Here is a 14,693-nt window from a genome sequence, read left to right on the forward strand (position 1 = left end):
AGCATTCTCATCTTTGACTCTCCTTTTTTCAAACTATAAATTGCTGTTTCAAATAAATTTTGTACTACAGAGTAATTCAAATTATAGGAAGCTCAGAGGAAAATCTTTTACATGTGTAGTTCCTAATACTTCATCCTGATTTTCAGAAGACATCATTGAACACAATAAATTTTATGGAACATGATACCAATCCCAGGATAGGGGATGCCGAAAAGAAAGCAAGTTGGTTCAAGGTGGAGACCATGAGTTTTAGTTGGAGGAGGTTAAGATAAAGGAGTTTCTTGGACATCCTGACTGGGTGGATGTTATAAGGTTTTACAAAATAGCTTTGGCCTCAAATGATATGTTTCCCCAAAATAAAATTAGCTTTCAAAAAATAAAGATTTGCTCCTATTAAAATTATTCATATATTTACAATTAATGCATATCTTTGCCTCTGAAAGTAATGTTCAAATAGGAATAACAGGAATGTGTTAAAATTGGTTATAGAATGAGCATATTTTATGTTCAACATGTCTATATGCTCATGGGAATCCTATGCTCAATAGATTTATTAGTTCTACCGTACCAGGCTCTTTTTTAAAGTTACGTCTATGGACATATGCTTGTTATTTTAAGCTTTATGCCGTAATGGTTTGAGACATTATAAAGAAATTAGCTTCAAAAAATGCAACATTTTTTTTTCATTTTAACCTGATCGAATCATCAGTAAAACGTGGATCTTTAAAATGAGCAAAGCCAGGTCTGTGTGATAATGAAGGAGGTGGACAGGTAGGGTGCAACCTGACAAAACTCAACTCCCACTGCCATATGTTATTGCCAGGGGCACAGAGAAAACTACTGAATTTCCAGAACCTACATGGGTTTCATAGGATTCAGAATTAGGACTTTTCTAAGTTGAAGCCTAAAGCAATTATGGAACCTCCTAATAGATTTATTGTAGCTGCCCTGAACATCACTATAAAATAATTTAGAAAAATAACTTTAAGAAAGAAATCGCCTTGTACAATAAACATCTCCCAGTATCTTCCAGGTTATATATACATATACATTGTGTTCTTCTGCAAAACAGAGCAGTTGCCACTGGCACGTCACTCTTTCCATGGGATCTATGCCAATTCAGACAGTGCTGCTGTATTAATAGTTCATCAGCTGTTCTTGATGCTCTGTCACAACCAGAACTGCAATTGTGGATAAGCTGTCTGCGAAGCTCAGTCTTTTATTTAATGTATATGAAATATTGGAGACGCTGAAAATGATTACCTTATCATACCCATAAGGCTTTTCTTCTTTTCCCATTCTCAAGTTCAGTGTCTCAGAGTCACTATGATGTAGTAATCTAACACAGTGAAGGGAGCTTCCTCCATCCTCTCTAATCTTTATTTTTTTTTAAGTTGATGGAAGGAAGAAGAAAGTAATACACAGAGGTGAGAACAAGTGACAACTCGAATGTGGTGAAAAGTTCGCTAGAATTCGTTCCGCAGCCATATTATCTCCTTGTTGGCCACCTAAACCACTGAACTGTCAGTCCTAGGTTCCTCGTCCATACTTGGGACAATATCTTTTATTTCAGCATTGTGTTTGCCTCAAATAAGGTGACATATATAAAGCAATACAAAACTATCCGTCAGCCTCATTGTTTTTATAGATGAAATACAAGAAGAGGCTCTTTTGGTGGAAGGTTCTTTGCTCTGAGGATTAAGTAGAATATACTGTTGGTTTGTTATAGCCCTGTGTGTACAGTTCTGATAAAGTATTTGTGGTCTATTGGCCACCCTCTTTCCCTCCCGGGCTAGTGTGTAAGCTAGCTGGCTCTGTATCATTCAGTGCTAAAATTACTTTCCATTGATACTGATCTCTGATTCAGGTTTCCATTATCCCTGAGAACTTCCTCAGTGGTAGATGGGCAGAGAAGGCACAGGCTTTCAAATGAGACTGCCCAGGATTTGAAATCTTTCCTTAGTTGCTTACTATCCTAGTGAACATGAGCAAGCTCTGAGTCTTAGCTGTTCCACCTGTAGCATGGGGATAATGATACCCTTCCTGAAGAGGCTCCTTAATGGTTAAACATATTGTGTGCAGAGCCCTTGCAGCTCAGTGGAGTTTTTACTAGGGTGATGGTGTACGATGATTTATATGAATCAACCAGCATAGCTCAATCCCAAGGGGACTCGTTTGAGCACATGTTACGGATTGGCTCGTCGCAGGTGAAACCCCGCTTGAAAGTTATTCACACAGAAGGAAATCAGGACGGTGGCTCTCCTCGGGTGTGCAGTGATCAGAACTCAGCATTAGGCTCTCGGTATTTTAAATGTCAGTCACACATCCAACCCCATTTACGTTTTCAGAGCTAATTATAATACTGCAACTGTTAGAAATTTTATATCATGTGAAGGAAAACATTGCAAGTGCCTAAGTGACAGCAGATCCTTTTTCCTTAGGAAATTATCACAAGGGAGACTAAACTGCATTTTGTTTTTGCACTTGCATACAGAACCAAGAGGTCTTATTCTACAGAAATGTTCAAGTTTTGTAGGATTTTTTTTCAAGAACTGGCTTTCTCTTGTGGTAGCATACAAAGGAAATATTTAAGTGACTTAATAGGTTCATCAATGAATTGATTCATTTATTGAGGATCTATTATGTGCCATGAGCTTTGCTGGACCCTGGGACTATAATGGTGACTAGCAATCAATTCCTGGTCTTACACAGTTTATGGACAGAGACGGACAACTATACAGACACCTATATGGTGTTTGGGTTCCACCTAAACAGAAGGTTGATAGAAGGTTAGCTAAAAGAAATGATGCCTGAGTTGACTTGTGAATAGGATTTAAAACTCAGTAGAGAAGCAGTAAAGAGTATGGCATGAAGGTCTCAAACAACACATATAAACATCTTGAAGGAAGAGAGAACACTGTCAGGGCACTTACAAGCACTCCCATGATCATTCATTTATTTATTCATCCACCCATTCATGGTGGAATTACAGAGATAAGTAACACTCAGTCTCTCCTCTGGATTGGATGAATAGAATTTTAATTATTGGAAGAGAAGGAAGAAAGAATTAGCAAAGGTACTGATGACAAGATATATATGATCTGATGAAGGCTGGCAACATTGGGAAGCAGGTTTCCTCTGATACCTCGCAGCAAAGTTGTGTGCTTTCTTGAGTACACTGCACTTTGCCACTCAGGGAAGATATCTACTTACTGAGTGTTAACCTGTGCAGTAGGCATTGTTCAATGTGCTCTGTATGTCAAAATGAACAAAATCTATTACAGATCTCTCTTACAGCATGCCACACTGGATCTGAATCACTGCATGCCTGTTTGTTAGGATAAACTGTCCCTTAAGAGTGACCTATGGTAGCAGTTTCTGAAAACCAGTGAGGAATAAATGGTTCTGAAATGACTGAGATTGTCAATATTTAATAATAATGTTTAATAATGGTTACTAATCATTTTTTCAAAGAAAAATTGCCAAGCAATAGCTAAAGGATAAGTGGCACATGAACCATGCTTCCTTTTGCTTGGTGGGTCCCACACCATGATGAGATACTTGAAGTCCTGAGAATCAGGCTTTTTCCTTGGATAACCTGAAGTTGCAGGCATTGTTCTTAAGGTCGAGAGCAAGCAGACAGGAGGAACCAGCAAATGCTAAAACTCTTTGCTCAAGGTCTCTTCTAAACTAGGTTTTTAACAAAGTTCCTTGAAGGTGACTCTCAACTTTACCATAACCCTGTTCCCTCCCATAACACCTGGCACAATACCAGGAAGAAACTACTGAATGGGCCCAAATGTTGACATTTTTAATTTAGATGATTGGCTTCAAGAAGTTGAGCACATGTTGGCTCTTTTATTCTGGGAGGCAAGGACTTGGTCTTTTTCTTTTTTTTTTTTTTTTAACAATTTTGTCATCAGTTGCAACTAGCACAGAGCATACTAAGCATCCCTTACCTGTCTGGTCTCTTGGTCTCCATCCCCAAAGCCTGGTCTGGTTCAGAACCAGTACACCGTAGGTGTCAAAAGCAAAACCTTCAATGTCTGGAAGATCTGGCTTCCAGTCCTACTTCCTGTGCTTCCTGGCTGTAGGGACTTAGGCAAACTACTCTCCTCTAAAGACCTTGATTTTGTGGGCGTAAGATGATCATAATGGTCCTACCTTCCTCCAAGGTTGTGGTGAGATTAAGGATGAACAGTTCTCAGCCCAAGGCGGAGGATGTGCTCAAGGCATATTAGAGAGGATGCTGTGATGACAATGACATTGATGTCACTCCTCTCTGCGGGAAAACCCTTCAATGGTAACATTCCCTCCAAGATAAAATTCAACCCCCCATGCATGACCCAACAGGTCCTCCAGGATCCACCCTTTTTACTCTCTCCTCACATCCCTTTCCGCCTCCTTGCCACACACATGAAACCAAATGACCAAATCAGCTCCCTGAACTGCTATTTCCCTGCTCTGTGTCATGTGGTTCTTGCAGCCTAGAAAGCCACGTCCCTCTCATTACTTTCAGAGTAATGTCTCTTGCCTGGATATACCGTTCCAGCACCCCTTCCTCAGTGAGGCTTGCTTGTTGAGTTGAAATGTTTTCCTTATACTTCCAACATGCCTTAAAGTTAACTGTATCATAGAACCTGTCATACTTTATAATGTTTACTAGTCTGCATTTCTCTTTGTCCATGGCCAGTAAGGACTACTTAAAGGCAGCTCTTCTACATGATTCATCTGATTCTCTGGTATTTATCCAGCACGATGGCTGAAATATAAGATCTTCTGATTAACATTTATTTAACTGAGTTATGTTGAATTCAAATTTTGGCTCCTTTCACCTCCACCTAAACCAGGGTCATGTTGTAATAATTCTTCTGTATAAAAGTAAAGAGACTTGGTACTTCTCTGGTGGTCTAGTGGTTAAGACTCCACACTTCCACTGCAGGGGGTTCCGGGTTGATCCCTGGTCAGGGAACTAAGATCCCACATGCCACATGGCATGGCCAAAAAAAAAAAAAAATAGTAAAGAGACTTGTGCCCACCGTGATCCCCATTAAAAATTTGGAGGAGGACTCATCTAATTCAGGAGAGCCTTGGACAGGCTGAGAACGTGTCTTATACAGACCTGTGAAAGGAATTTTCCATCTGGAAGCTACGTCTTACAACATCTCTCTTTGGGGAGTTAGATTCTAATTATTGTAGTTTTTGTAATCCCACCTCTCTTGCAAATGATCCAAATGGCCCATATTTGTTTTAAATATTAAAATGAATTAATAGTTTTTCTTTCATCTTTGAGAATTGCCGAAACCTCCTTATGGTAATCATGGCATTTTGAGGTGTCTCCGAAGCTCTGAGGGCCCCGGAATAAAGTTTCTGATGATGCCGTATGTTGCAACAGCAGGAAGATTATTATTAAATGCAGCAGATGTTTTAGCTGTGTTAAAGCAATTTTGTTTAACTTAAACATCTTTGTCAGACAATATTGGTGTAAGCTAATGGTTTGCACAATAGATTGGGTGAGAAAGTTGGGTTTCTTACAGAGTTTTGAGTTGGTTGTTTGAATGCATGTTGGTGCCCAATAGCATCTAGGGAAGTGTTTTTTCAGGCTCTAGATAACTGTTACCTAGTAAGGCAGAGCCTTGACATTCATTCATTCAAGGAAGAATCAAAGTTGACCTGGAATTTGCAGAACCTCAGAATGTTTGTTTTTTCTGCTCCAGTTAGATAGGTCTTTTCATTATGCGCCAGAAAACCCTTTTTGTGCTATTCTCCTCTTACATTTAAGACCACCCATGTGCCAGGAACAAGACCATCATGTTCATCCTTATCTGATATTAATATATTTCATATTAACTATTCTCTAGTTTATAGTGGAACATTCTCAGTTTCCTGAATATTCTTCTTATCTTATTACACTCGTGCCTTTGCTTATGCTTTTCCCCCACCTGGTATAAATTCCTTTCATCCCTAAACCTTATCCACTCTTCAAAACTCAGCTGAAAGTTCACCTCCTCCACCAAGACCCTCTCTCTTCCACCTAGCTGTGACCTCCTTGAGTGTTTCACTTGTATATTTCTTTGGGGAATTAATCTTCTACATTCTGCTATGCTCTTGCTGTATTTTTCCTTCTATGCTGTAAACTCTTTGAGGATTGGATACATGTTTCATTTGTGCTCTTCACAATAACTGTGGATCCAAGAGGGGGAAAACTCAAGCTAGGAAGAAAAGCAGAGACAATCAACATTTAATGGGTGCTATAACTGTGTTTGCTAAATGTCCGTTCACTCAAAAATAGATGTGAATAAATAGATTTGGGAAACACTCTCCTCCCATGATGTGATTGTTGGGTCCTTGTCCTCCAACCCAGGACTCTGATCTTTCCTTGACAATTAACAACGTTAACTTCCTCCATCTACCAGTCCAAGTTCACTTGTCTCTTATTCCTTTACATAGATGACTTCAGCCTAGGTAGAGTTCCGCCTAAGCAACATTTTAAAAGCTATATTTTGCCTGGAGGCATCTTCTCGATCATCTTACTCCTTGAAAGCTTCTCTGCCTCTGTGCGCCACTTCTTTCGTAGTTTCGTTTCTTTTCTTTCAGGTGTGTTGGGGAGAAAAAGTAAAGTGTTCTTCCAATCACCATCTTCAGCCAATATATAACACTCCACAACTGTACTGTCCAATAGAATTTCCTGTGATGACTGGAAATATTCTGTATCTTTGTTTTCCAAATACCATTAACCACATATAACTATTTAGCAGCACATGAAATATAGTCAGTGTGACTGAGGAGTTGGTTTTTTATTTTAATTCTTTTAAATTTAAAGAACCATTAACCAACCATTTTATCTCTTGTTTCTCTTTTGGGGATTTATCATGACTTCAACCATCACTTCTGGATGGTTCCATGTCAGTATCTCTAACACCATGTTATTTGCTGAGCTCCAGATGCCCAGCATCAACATCCTGCCGGACAGCTGCAGCTGCATCTCCCACAGGTACCACTGGCTCAGCCTGTCCTTGATTCTCTCATCCCCCCCAAAATGCATTTTCTTTCTAATAGCACTTCCTTGTACCTGATTCACCCACATCAACTGTGGTACCAGTTCCTGTTGATGCCATATCCCCTGTATTTACTCACTGTCCCTATGTTTCTTTTTCTAACACTATTTAAGTCCTCCCACAGAATAGCTTCCTAACTGGCGCTAACCGGTTTCTAACCAGTGTGAACTGCTCTAACCACCTGGAGTCACTCCACCCTAAAATGATTCTGGAAAAAGAAGCTGTATTTCGCTTCTTCCCATTTTCTTTCTGATCTGTGACATGGGGGACTCGACACATATGTGAGACCTCATGAGAATGTATGGAGCACGAGCTCCTGTTTTCTCTGCATCTATACTTGTCCCTCTCCATCTCACAGAGAGTAAGAGTCCCGTGTAATGTATTCGTGTCCAGGCCTTATGTGGGGTAAGAATGCGGATCCTCCTCTCTCCACCGGGAGCCTGCCCACGGAGGCTGCTTTCCTCCCCATAGGGAACCCACTGATTCAGTGAGCCCTACAGTGGCCCAGATGCTCCGTCTCTGGCTGAGGAGCTGTAGGTAGTACAAAAAGAAGGCCTAGGACCCACATTGTTCACTCACTTTGCAGCCACGGCCCCCATCTTTTTTTTTTTTTTTTTTTTTGCGGTACGCGGGCCTCTCACTGCTGTGGCCTCTCCCGTTGCGGAGCACAGGCTCCGGATGCACAGGCTCAGCGGCCATGGCTCACGGGCCCAGCCGCTCCGCGGCATGTGGGATCTTCCCGGACCGGGGCACGAATCCGCATCCCCTGCATCGGCGCCACCAGGGAAGCCCGGTCCCCATCTTTTTTGCTAGTAATAAAGTGTCTTGATTCCTGTCTGCCTCTTGTATCTGTTTCTCAGCAGGTTCATTTGAGAGGTGAGGGATGAAACTCACTCACATCTCAAAACCCCAACAGAGTGTAATGCCTGTCAGGATCATCTTCTTGTGCCCAATTTTGATTATAGAAGATTTCACACTAAAGCCCCCCACGGATTGCTACCGCCTGTAGACTCGAAACCAATCTCGTTTGCGCTGTATCACAACCCATCCACCACCTGGCTCCCGCCCGACTTTTCGATCGTGTCACTTGCTACCACTGTCCTTGTACTGTTACTCTCCATCCAACCCAGTAAGCATGCCGCGCACTTCTGTGCCTTTGATTTCTTGCCCTCCAGGTCCAGGCTGTATCCTTCTCTGCCTTTCTCTGTGCCTCAGGAAGCTAACCTTTATGGATGCAACAGCAGGCTCGCTACCTCTAACTGCTGGTCGGGTTTGGACAAGGAGAGGCACTGGCTGGAGACTTGAGGGTGGGAAGGCGAAGAGGCCATGGATTTATCTCCTCACTGTCTACCTGGCTGGATGGTGCACTAACAGTGCTTCCATCTCTCTACCAAAGGCCACAGTTTCTCTCAGGCAGCCATTTCCTAAGGCTACAGGTTTTTCCAGGCTGCAGGAGTGTTTGTAGCTCTACTCTTCCTAGTTTTGGGGTGCTTGAGCACCCATTGTTGGGTTCCTTAACTCCGTATTAAACTCTTTCATTACACGTTTTGAGGTACCAACTGCATCCCTCCACTGTTCCCTTTGCATGATATGCCCAGCTCCCTCCATCTGTATTTGTGAGACAGTTTAGCAGAGCAGAAAGACAAGGAATCAGAAAAACTCTGCTCCGTCCAATATAGTAGCCACCACCACGTGTGCATACTGAGCACCTGAAATGTGCCTAGTCTAAATTGAGATGTGCTGGGAGCATAAAATACACACCAGATTTTGAAGACAATACCAAGAAAAAAAAAGGAATGCAAATTATCTCATTGATAACTTTTTACATATTGGTTACATGCTGATTACACATGGAAATGATATATTTGGGGTATACAAGATTAAATAGAATATACCATTGACATGAATTTCAACTGTTTCTTTTTCCTTTTTTATGTGTGCACCGGCTCATATTCTATTTCTCCTGGACAGTGCCAGCTTAGATGCTCATCCCATGTCAATTTCCAACTTGCTCTTGTGACTTTGAACAACTTGTCGAATCCCTTTGTGCATGTTTCCTCATCTCTCAATTAGAAATGATAATGCATACCCGAACCCACAGGGGCATTCTGAGAGACAACTTATGTTATTTGCCTGAAAAAGCGTTATTTCAACTATAAAGAACTCCACAAATGTTAGGGCTATTTCTTTGAAAATCTCGCCAACACCCCAAACTGATGCTGAGACGTCCTCCCTTTAGAAAGCCTCCTCTGCGGTTTCCAGTCATGAACTACTTCTTTTTCCTTGGCACTTAGATATTTTTACTTAACACGGGTTCTTATCACGCTGCCTAGTGTTGCAGTTAGCACCGTGATCCCCTCTGTCAGTAAGATTTTGAACAGTGAGCAGACACACAGGGCTAATGGCCATTGAGCCTCCTGGCAGCTGACTTCACTCAAAGGATTTGTGTTTACCCCCTTGCAACTCTTGCAACCATCTGGCTGCCTAGTTCTTTGCAATCTTTCTAGCACATGATTTGCATCTTCTGGTGTGGCAGGAAGAGGGAAAGCTTTGCAGAAGAACAAACCTGGATGTGATCGCTAGTTACTCCACGTCTGGGTGACCTTGCGTGCACCACTGAAACTCTCTGAATGTTGGATCCTTTATCTGTCAAAAATGATAATCTCTCAAGGTTGCTGTGAGGAAATCAAGCAATATAGATGAGAGCTGGGCATTATAGTTGGTCCTTGAACTGTTGTACCACCTGGGCCACAGCCTGAGTTTTAAAACAGAACATGCTCCGATTCTAGTAACTATAGTTTTTCTTCTTGCTATTTGTGTTCTTATATCTGGCATCCCCGTGCAGTACTAATTTAAAATACTCTCCTTGATCCCAAGAGAGGCCATCATTATGCACTCATTTGCATGCTATTAACATTTACAGAGGCAGTTCAGATAGAAGAAATCAATCACCATCATTGCTCTCAACACCTTTGATCCAGCCGGGAGAAGCTGAAGAGCAGCTGAATAGCCATGTGGGGACCTTTTATCTCATAAATCCTTCCGGGGATTTTTGACTAAAGAAATTGGAATGGGAAACTTAATACAACCTAATAACTTTAATGCTGAAGGGAAGGTATGATTTGTAGCCTGGAGATAGTTGAAGGCACATTTCAAAAATGGTAGTAGAATAAACGAGGAGAAAATAAAATATGTATTTTTAAAAAATAATCCATGCTTAAAGTATTTTATTTCAGCTGGATGTGAGTATGGGTCCACTGAAGGGAATTCTATACTCTCTATTTTGCATAAGCCACACTCAAAATGGATTGACATTAAAGGGGGCAAATAATTTAAAAATACTTTTAGAGCAATCTGAGAGCCATTGTAGAATTTTCTTTGTTTCCCGTCTTTTGCAAATTTCATGCCCACACCTAATTTAAAAGCATTTTTTTAAGAAGGAAACTGAGAATTTCTTTAAAGATGATACAAATAGATGGAGAGATATACCATGTTCTTGGATTGGAAGAATCAACGTTGTGAAAATGACTCTACTACCCAAAGCAATCTACAGATTCAATGCAATCCCCATCAAACTACCACTGGCATTTTTCACAGAACTAGAACAAAAACTTTCACAATTTGTATGGAAACACAAAAGACTCCGAGTAGCCAAAGCAATCTTGAGAAAGAAAAACGGAGCTGGAGGAATCAGGCTCTCTGACTTCAGACTATACTACAAAGCTACAGTAATCAAGGCAGTATGGTACTGGCAAAAAAACAGAAATATAGATCAATGGAACAGGATAGAAAGCCCAGAGATAAATCCACGCACATATGGTCACCTTATCTTTGATAAAGGAGGCAAGAATATACAGTGGAGAAAAGACAGTCTCTTCAATAAGTGGTGCTGGGAAAACTGGAAAGCTACATGTAAAAGAATGAAATTAGAACACTCCCTAACACCATACACAAAAATAAACTCAAAATGGATTAAAGATCTAAATGTAAGGCTAGACACCATCAAACTCTTAGAGGAAAACGTAGGCAGAACACTATGACATAAATCACAGCAAGATCCTTTTTGACCCACCTCCTAGAGTAATGGAAATAAAAACAAAAATAAACAAATGGGACCTAATGAAACTTAAAAGCTTTTGCACAGCAAAGGAAACCATAAACAAGACGAAAAGACAACCCTCAGAACGGGAGAAAATATTTGCAAATGAAGCAACTGACAAAGGATTAATCTCCAAAACATACAAGCAACTCATGCAGCTCAATATCAAAAAAACAAACAACCCAATCCAAAAATGGGCAGAAGACCTAAACAGAGATTTCTCCAAAGAAGATATACGGATTGCCAACAAGCACATGAAAGAATGCTCAACATCAGTAGTCATTAGAGAAATGCAAATCAAAACTACAATGAGATATCATCTCACACCTGTCAGAATGGCCATCAACAAAAAATCTACAAACAATAAATGCTGGAGAGGGTGTGGAGAAAAGGGAACCCTCTTGCACTGTTGGTGGGAATGTAAATTGATACAGCCCCTATGGAGAACCGTGTGGAGGTTCCTTACAAAACTAAAAATAGAACTACCATACGACCCAGCAATCCCACTACTGGGCATATACCCTGAGAAAACCATAATTCAAAAAGAGTCATGTACCAAAATGTTCATTGCAGCTCTATGTACAATAGCCAGGACATGGAAGCAACCTAAGTGTCCATTAACAGATGAATGGATAGAGGAGACGTGGCACATATATATAATGGGATATTGCTCAGCCATAAAAAGGAATGAAACTGAGTTATTTGTAGTGAGGTGGATGGACCTAGAGACTGTCATATGGAGTGAAGTAAGTCAGAAAGAGAAAAACAAATACCGTATGCTAACACATATATATGGAATCTAAAAAAGAAGAAAAGAAAAGAAAATGGTCAGAAGAACCTAGGGGCAAGATGGGAAAAATATGCAGACCTACTAGAGAATGGACTTGAGGACACGGGGAGGGGGAAAGATAAGGTGGGACAAAGTGAGAGAGTGGCAGGGACATGTATACACTACCAAACGTAAAATAGATAGCTAGTGGGAAGCAGCCGCATAGTACAGGGAGATCAGCTTGGTGCTTTGTGACCACCTAGAGGGGTGGGATAGGGAGGGTGGGAGGGAGGGAGATGCAAGAGGGAAGAGATATGGGGACATATATATATATGTATAACTGATTCACTTTGTTATAAAGCAGAAACTGACACACCATTGTAAAGCAATTATACTCTAATAAAGATGTTAAAAAAAAAAGAAAGAAACTGAGTATTTCTGAAGCATTCAACTTTTCATAGAAACAAAAACTTGCTTTCTTTTCGCACTCACATTCTGTTGTTTGTACTGTATTTAATTACATTCTGTTTTAACAATTGCAACCACAGCTGACATAAACAAATTTGGAAGCACACCTACTGCTTCTAGGTAAAGATACAACATAATTGATGCTGCAGACATGGGAGGTGGACTAGACTAGCTATGGGTATTTAACATGTTGGGGACGTCCTTCAGTAAGATAAGTTATTGGATCAGTTAAGTAGAGGTTTACTGTCATGCAATGCCATTTTGTAAATTATCTATGAAAGTAAAAAAATCCAAATTGGCCTTTAAAAATATTGAAACTATACTTGGTTAGCAGTCGGAGTCTATAAAGTTGAGACTGGCTGAGAACTAGGCTCTCAAAGCAAGTAGAAATTTGGCGTGAAGTGAAATCATCATTTCAACCTCCATTCACTCAACAAGCATAGATCCTTCCTTCTTCAAAGCTTTTGTGTCTTCAGTATTTCCTCTCAGTGAACAGAATCAGTGGTCCACCAGCTCTCCAAGTCACACTAGCTCCTCGTCTCCATCTTCCCTGATATCCGGTCATGATCATGAGCAGTTGGATCGTCTTCTTGGCCATCACTCGTATTTTTCTCCACCTTTCTAACCCTACTTCTTGTTCCATTTCTCTCCCGGATTGCGGTAACAGCCCCTTCACTCCCTACATGTTGTTCTCCATGCCACAGCCAGAGTGATCCTTATAAAATCAAAATCTGCTCAGGTCACCTCCATGACTTCTATACTGGATTGAATAGCGCCTGCCCCCCAATTCACGTCCACTCGAACCTCAGAATATGACCTTATTTGGAAGGAGGGCCTTTGCAGATGTAATCAAGTTAGGATGAATTTATACTGGATTAGGAGGAAGCTTAATCCAGTATGACTGGTGTTCTTATAAGAAGAAGAGAGGACACACAGAAACACAGAGAGAAGAAACATACAGGGGAAAATACCATGTGAAAACAAAGGCAGAGATTGGCATGAGGCATCCCAGAGACTGCTGGTAACCACCGGAAGCAGGGAGAATGGACAGTTTCTTCTCTACGAGCCCCCACGAAGGAACCAACCTGCTTACACCTTGATTTCAGACTCCTGACCTCCAGAACTTTGAGGGAAGAAATTTCTGCTGTTTTAAGTCATCCAGTTTTGTGGTGACTTTTTACAGCACTCCTAGGGACTTAATACAAGTTCCCACTGCCTTTAGAATGAAATCCAATTCATTTCTTACCTCTCCACCTAAAACATTAGCTGGATAGAAGTAGCAATAACTAGCCCACATATCGCATTTACTACGTGCTAGATGTTAGACGATACACTTTACGTATATTACTTTATTTTATTTAATCCTCAGAGCAACCTTATGAGGTGGGTGGTATTCTAACCTCCATTTTATAGATGAGGAAACCAATAAACAGAGAGGTTATGTAATAGCTAGTAAGTTGCAGAGCTAGACCGTCTTGCTCCAGAGCCTGTATACCAACTGTTATGCCATGTGGGTTAATAAAGTCTCCTGGACATGCCACCCTGTTCACAATCTGTGCATCATCATATATCCCTCCCTCCTTTGGGAGGGCTCTTGCCCTCTCTTCCTCACTGGAGACTCTCCAACTAGTTTTGGTCTTAGCAGTAGGGAGAATGCATTGCCTCATGTTACTGAGTATCTAGGGGTAGGTGCACAGATGCCTCACCAGGACTATGGTGTAATCAATGGTAATAAACAGAGAGACTTGGGGAAATCAAATCCGTTTTCTTAAGTAGGGAAAAGTTATAGGGATTCTACCCAGAGAAGCGTCTAGTGGAGGTGCTAGCTTCCAATGAAACCTCCATGAAAGTTTCTCCTGCCAGTGATGGAGTCCAGGAGGCCCAAGAGTAGTGTAGGGTTTGGGGGCAGTTCCCTTTGCTTTTCTTACATGGGATTTTTATGCTCTCCTTTCTTCTCCCAGCTATTCCAAAGGCCCCAGCTTTGCACCTGCCTACTCACCGAGTGCAAGAAACTGATAACCACCGAAGATTATTTTACAAGGGGCACACGCCTCCCAAGCCAGCTTTAGACTCAGAGTTCCATTCCTAACGGGCTTCAGGCACAGCTTGATCCAGGGGCCGTTTAGTACACTTGGCTGATTTCCTTTCACTATTTAGGACTCAACTAAGTCAACAAAATCCAATCAGAATTCCACATTAACCACTTTTTTTCTCAGAGCCCTTTTCAGAGTTTTCATAATAGTAACAAATGTATTGCCAATAGCCAATCAAGTTAGTGCATTATGAAATATAGACCAAG

At 41.1% G+C, this 14,693-nt stretch overlaps 1 protein-coding gene across 2 annotated transcripts in view; it reads left to right on the top strand.

Moving 5' to 3' along the window:
• Positions 1-14,693, top strand: part of ADCY8 (adenylate cyclase 8) — a 218,569-nt gene that overhangs the window by 48,307 nt on the left and 155,569 nt on the right. The gene's annotated exons all lie outside the window — the stretch shown is intronic.

The sequence above is a fragment of the Stenella coeruleoalba genome (genome assembly GCF_951394435.1).
Source record: "Stenella coeruleoalba genome assembly, chromosome: 17".
NCBI lineage: Eukaryota > Metazoa > Chordata > Mammalia > Artiodactyla > Delphinidae > Stenella > Stenella coeruleoalba.